Consider the following 6946-nt stretch of genomic DNA (forward strand, 5'->3'; position numbering starts at 1 on the left):
TCATATACTTTCTTTCAAATTTGTTGTCCCCCCAGCTCGGTAGGGCCCCCGTCGTGCAGAGTGTACTGATACTACACTCTGACGGGCAAAGAGTCTGCGACACTCTTCTTTCAATTAAACCGGTGTTGTAGGGACATCCTAAGCCAGGGAGGATCCGACTTGGGCCGACCAAGTGCGGCAACCTTCGGGTCTTTGCGGTTCATGCTCTACCCACACCCGGGGCGGTCGGTGTAAAAACTGGCTTCCCTGGGAGTGATTGTGTAGGGGTGACCGGGTTGCACTCGGCGGTCCACAGTCGGGTATATCTATGATCTGGAGGGATGACTCTCATTTGGGAGCAAAGGGGCCACAGACCCCGCCTCTTGACCGCCCTTTTCCTACAACATGCAGGAACTTTCTTGATAGCCCCCCGTAATAATTGTTAGGTCCCACTATGGTCCAGAGTTATCTACGCAGTGCAAGGTCCATGTTATCTTGCCTGTACACAATAGTTTTATTTTTATTTTTTTTGTCTTCTCCCTTCCATATTAAGTTCCCATAATATGGTCGTACCTGTTACAGTCGTGACCCCAGTAAAGGCATAAACTGTCTCAGAGTCCCTTCTCCCTTCCCCGATTAGGTTTTCTCTTCATTATACTGTTCCCCGTTAGAGATATAGTGGCCAGTGGTATCATGATCGCTCCCTGGACTAGTCAGAAAATTATAATTGGTAGGTTTTTATTATTATCACGTGTTTGCACTATCGTGCTGTTTTTTTTTATTGTATTTACTGTGTGCGCACAGATGTGTAGGTTTTATTATATTATTATTGTGATGCTAGTACCCTTACCACTTATACTCCCTAACACTACTTTATTATGTAATCAATATTATTATTATTATGTCCCTAATTATAATATTATGTTCCCTTGAATTGCTAGTCTATGGTTTTCCCCCAAAAAGTTCTGCGCTCTTCCGTTACAACAAATAGTTCTCAGGTATACTTGCAGAACACCTTCAACAATTTGTTGGGGGGGGGGGGGGGTCTGTAACATCACAGCATTTTTTGCCTTATTATTATAAAAATAATGAACATACCCTTACCCATATTATCGTTTACGAGCATACCTTATTGTTCTATTGTTATGGTTATCGCGCGCTAATGCAGAAATGACCGCAGTATTATGTAACAACAGTCCCCCGGCCCCCACAACCCGCAGTGATTGGTGTCTGCACGTCGCAGCTCACGGCCGCCGGTGCTGTCGGCGCCTCCATCGAGTTTGGCGGTACCGCACCGGCATAGAACAAACTGTTTACATCCCCGATTATTGTAAGAATTCCCGTTACGATACGACACTGACCTGCCCCACTTCAACGAAAAGCTCCGTTGCCGGCTCGGCACCATCGCCGTCGTCAGGTCTCTACTGTCTACTGTCTACTGTCTACAGTCTACGTTCTACACTACTTTTCTATTTGACGTCTCTGACCAACGACGCTCTACTTTGCTTTTCGACTTCTCCGTTCAACGACGCTTCACCTACCTGGACGACGTTCTGACCCTTGAAATCACATTTGTCGACGTCGACCACGTGTCCACGTTACGCCGTCCGACATGATCACCAGCATGATGGGCTAAGTACACCACGAGGGTCCTGACTACGGGCCCGGCTGATCCAGTCAACGTCACCACCACGCAGTCAACCGTCGTAATATAACTTTTCCACCCTGTCCCTCCTTGTTTTCATAACATGTTCCCGGTAACCCTGTGAGGGCTCACCATGAACAACATGGAGTGCCGCCTCCAGTGGGCCGAGCATAATATATCAAAATTGTTATAATTGCCATGTGCCAACCCGAATTTCATTATACCTTAATGCCGAAATTGTCATTATACCTAATGTCAAAACTTATTATTATTTAACATAACCATGTAAAATAAATCCACATGATTACCAAAAACTCCCATCTTATTCTTTAACTTAATTATGTTCCCCCAAATAAATCCTCGGCATTCAGCTTGCCGTTGCGTGTAACAAAGCCTATGAGCTCCACCGACTTGGCCCTCGGGTCATCACGCGGTGCGGCTCATAGGTCACGACCAAAGTGTTCCCCTTTGGTCGTGGGTGGTTTTTGGTAGTCTCAAAAACTACCAGATTCTCACAATGTATACTACTCAACTCACTATAAATTATATGTCTATATGAGTTTTATATTGTTTAGTACTAACTACTATATACTATATTATAAATGTAGGTAATTGTTGTATTATTATTTATTTATATTGATATAATGTATATATGAGCTACAGGAATTTTTTAACATGTTATATTCAGTTTTAGAATGTGAGTAAAATTTTTAAAATAATGCCTAAATATAATTCACATAATAAGTTTAGTAAATCGACTCGTTATCGACAAAGAAAAAAAGCTTCAGCTTTATTTGAAAATTTGCCAAGTATTAATAATATTGAAACTCAATCTCAAGAAACTAGTATTTTAAATAAGTCCTCTAAGTATATTCCTCTTAATGACATCTCCTCTGCATCTTCTCATGAAGTTAATTTAGATGCTTGGTCCTTAGATAATTTATATACGGATACGACCAGTCCTCTTGAAAGCACTGTCAACAATAATACTGTTATATTTGAAAATATAAGTGAAGATCATAACTCTGACTCAAATAATTCAGCAGAATCATCATTTTTAACAAATTCTACAGAAGGCCTTGACTTAAAATTAATATTAGCCTTATGGGCTATTAAACATAGCATTACTCATTCAGCATTAACCGATTTGTTGAAAAGTCTTAAACAATTTCCTGAATTTTCTGATATGCCTATTGATTCTCGAACACTATTAAAAACTCCAACAAAGATTTCTACTAAGAAAATCAAAGATGGTATTTATCATCACTTTGGATTGCAAAATGAAATCCGTGAATTACTTGAGAATTTACAGTATCCACCATTAGTTTTAATGTTAAATGTAGGCATTTATGACGGTCTCCCAATTACAAATAATCCGCCTAGTCAGGTTTGGCCTATTCTTGGATATTTTTCTAATGTACCTACTGAAAACAAAAATGTGTTCATTATTGGTGTGTATCATGGAAAGTTAAAACCCTTAGATTGCAATGAATTTATGTTTAATTTTGTTGAAGAGCTTAAACTCTAATCGACTCTGGATTTTATTTTAAAACTAAGAAAATAAAAATTGTATTTCAAGCATTAATATTCCAGCTAAATCATTTGTTTTAAACGTTAAAGGACATACAGGTAAAGTATCATGTGTACGGTGTCATAGTTATGGTATATGGGATACTTCAAGAGTATGTTTTCCTAATATTGATTCAACACCAAGGACTCATGAAGAATTTATTCAGTATAGTGATACAAATTTCCATAATTGTAAAACTATTTTGACAGAACTGGCTTCATTTGATCTTGTGAAATCAATACCATTTGATTATATGCACTGTGTATGCATTGGTGTTATGAAGAAACTACTTTTGTTTTGGACTGGGTCACCAAAACATGTACAGACACTGCCATCAAATTTAATCACTTTGCTAGATGAAAGATTCAATAAGTTAACTGAATTCACACCCGACAAATTTCAAAGAAAATTCCAAGAAAATAGTCGGCGTCAACCCTTACGAGATGCTAGTCGATGGAAGGCATCAGAATTAAGACAGTGTTTATTATATTTAGGTTGTGTGGTTTTTAGAGACATTTTAAGTGATGAGGCTTTTAATAATTTCTTAGAACTATTTGTTGCAATTCGAATACTTGTAAAAGATAATTGCTCTGAAGAATATAATAACTATGCAAATCAACTTCTTCGTCATTTTGTTTCTTCATTCAAGACAATTTATGGTAAAATTTATATGTCACATAATATACATGCACTTATTCATGTAGCTGAAGATTCAAAAAGTTTGGATCATTAAATTCTTTTTCTGCTTTCCCCTTTGAGAACTTTATGCAACCATTGAAAAAACAAATTAAAACTGGTGTGAAACCTCTACAACAATTAGCATTACGATATGCTGAAATACGTGCACACAACCACTATCTACATGACAACCTTTCATCTTTAAACAAAAATGGTCCATTTAATATAAGAAATAAATTAGAAAATAGACCTATGTTACAAGTTTTCTATTAAACTGAACAAGGCTAATAATCATGTAAAAATGATTAATGGTGATATTTTTAAGATAGAAAATATTGCAACCATAAAAATTTGAAAAAACTTGCTGAATGTTTAATGTGTGTACCAGTTTCAACGGCCACTGCGGAGCGCTCTTTCAGTACAAAGAATAGGATTATGAACAAAATTAGAAATAGAATGGGACAAGAAACTTTGCAATCCTGCATGAAAATTAGCACAGAAGGACCCTCGATGAAGATACTGTAAATGAGGTGATTGATTAGTATGCACATCAAAAGCAGCGCCGGATTCGTTTAATTTAATTTAATAAACATAATAAATATTAAAATGTATATTACTTAAGCTCATATTGGTGTATTATTAATAATATAGTATAATGTATAAGTAATGTATGTATAGTAAATGTGTGTCAATTGTGTTATATTTTTTTTTTCCATATAATTAATCAAAATTAGATTATTAATAATTTATGTATTCTTAGAAAAAAAATAATACCTTAATAACTTGTAAATTAGGAGTTTAGTTTTAATGTGTGTGTATTTGTTGTTATTGCAAAAAGTTTTTAACAGGCGCAGCCATAGGTTTAAATTTTGTCTTTTAGATCTAAGGTGGGGAGCCCAGGTAAGTCTGCGATCAAGTGTGAGTCCTAGATATTTGACTGTAGAAGAAGTAGGAATTTGAGTGACATAAATAGATACTTCAGGGCAAGGAGAGAGACGAAGTGTGAATGTTGTGTGGATAGACTTAGACTGGTTAATTTTGGTGGAGACTCATTTGCGTACATCTTAAAATATTTTTTAAATTTACGACAACTCATTTGCGCACAAAATAGTAAACAGTGAAAACCAGCTTTTAGGTACAGTTTTGGGTGTACAGGGTGTCTTAATCTGTCCAACACGTTACACGTTCAATATTATTGATATCAATGATCACCCGTTATTGGAGTATCTTCAATATAGCCTTATATAGTCTTAAAGCATAACGTGATTTCACATCAGATCTTATCTATCAAAAATGGCATTAATACTCGCCAAGTACACGAGTCGTGTGAGACAAGCTTTCATCTTTATTATTGATATTATTGCTATATCTTACCCTATTTTTGTTAAACGTTTCCGGTGATAACTGATAAACCTTATAACAAATCTCTTCTATACATTTTAGTTTAGTCTCTGGTGTAATAACAATGGACGCTATTTGTTTAACACGGAGAGAAAAACGTTGTGAAATATTGAACAAATTCAAATTTCGAGAGTATAGGGAATTAAAAAATGGAAATTTAAATTATCGGTGTACTAATAAATTTTGTAATGCTAGTATTATTGTAAATAATAATAACGAAATTGTGTATCAATCTAACGTGGACCATAACATGATGCATATTCAGATTAGGTTATTTCAAGAGAAATTGTAAGGAGCTCACTGAAAAGAAAGGCAGTACATGATCTCCATACCCGTCCAAACAAATTAATACGACAAGAACTAAAAAATACCGATATTGCTGAGAACATGGAACATGGTGACTTGAAATTAATCCGTCGTTCAATATATTATGTACGAAAAAAGCATTTTCCCACGCTACCATCAAACTTTGACGAGTCGTTAAAACAACTTTTAGAGATGAAACAAACGTTGTTGCATAAAGGTAAGCAATTTTGATTTTCAAGTGACGAAAATTCTGTTATTTTATTTAATTGTAAGAATAATTTGTAAGTGCTTTGTAATAATGAACACGTATTTGGTGACGGGACTTTTACGTATGCACCAAAACATTTCATGCAATTGTATACAATTCATGTTTACACAAATTATTATTATTTACCTTTAGTATATTGTTTTTTAAAAAATAAACAAGTATCAACATATGTGTCCATGTGGAAAACGATATTGAACTTGTCAATGCAATTAATAGGAAAAAACTTAAATGTAAAAATATTTCATGCAGATTTCGAAAAAGCTGCACATATTGCAGTTCTTCAGAGTTTTCCACAGTGTAAAATAATATGTTGTACATTCCATTTAGGACAAAGTTGGTTCAGGCGTTTGAAAAAAAATAAAATATTACTAAAAGAAAACTCAAAAAATGATTCGGAAATCGGAAGGTGGCTTAAATATTTTTTTGGTTAATCTTATCTAAACTCTGATGAAGTTCCGGATGCATTTACGGAGCTAATCTCAATAGCTCCTAGTAATATAAGTATGGATTTTCCGAACTATATTTTAAAAAATTATATTGATTTTGATGCTGATTTTGGGCCAGAATTATGGGCAAGTGCACCAGACGATAGCCCTAGAACAACAAACGGAGCTAAAAACTTTCATATGCACTTTAATAGCCAGTTTTATACCCCCCACCCTCACATTCACCAAATCATACAAATACTCATGGAAATTCAAGTCGACACCGATTTAAAAATAAACTCATTATAAAAAAATAATGAAAATACACGTAGGACAGAAATATTAAAAAAACAAAATTTTTTGAAAAAAATATATTCAGATTAAAAATCTAAAAAAATTGATCTTTAACCTATTTGATGCAAACTTTCTTCTAAATTTCTTGCTGGTAATAGCTGCATGAACGGAGATGGCAAATTTGGTACTGGCATAGCTAATGCACGCATTTGACAATCAGACATTAATATTTTTTCTAAAAGTTTTGCATTGCTGTGGACAGCTGATGTTAGTCTTGATAAAGATTCATTTATCATTATTAAATGAGTCATTATTTTTTCATCACGTGTCTTATAATATTGTACTTGGTTATATTGAATTGTATTAATTTCATCGATTTT

At 34.8% G+C, this 6946-nt stretch overlaps 1 pseudogene; it reads left to right on the plus strand.

Moving 5' to 3' along the window:
- The first annotated feature begins 6023 nt into the window (after window positions 1–6023).
- On the plus strand, window positions 6024–6581 carry LOC132943414 (uncharacterized; annotated as a pseudogene).
- Window positions 6582–6946: the final 365 nt, after the last annotated feature.

Source organism: Metopolophium dirhodum, chromosome 1 (genome assembly GCF_019925205.1).
Source record: "Metopolophium dirhodum isolate CAU chromosome 1, ASM1992520v1, whole genome shotgun sequence".
Taxonomy (NCBI): domain Eukaryota; kingdom Metazoa; phylum Arthropoda; class Insecta; order Hemiptera; family Aphididae; genus Metopolophium; species Metopolophium dirhodum.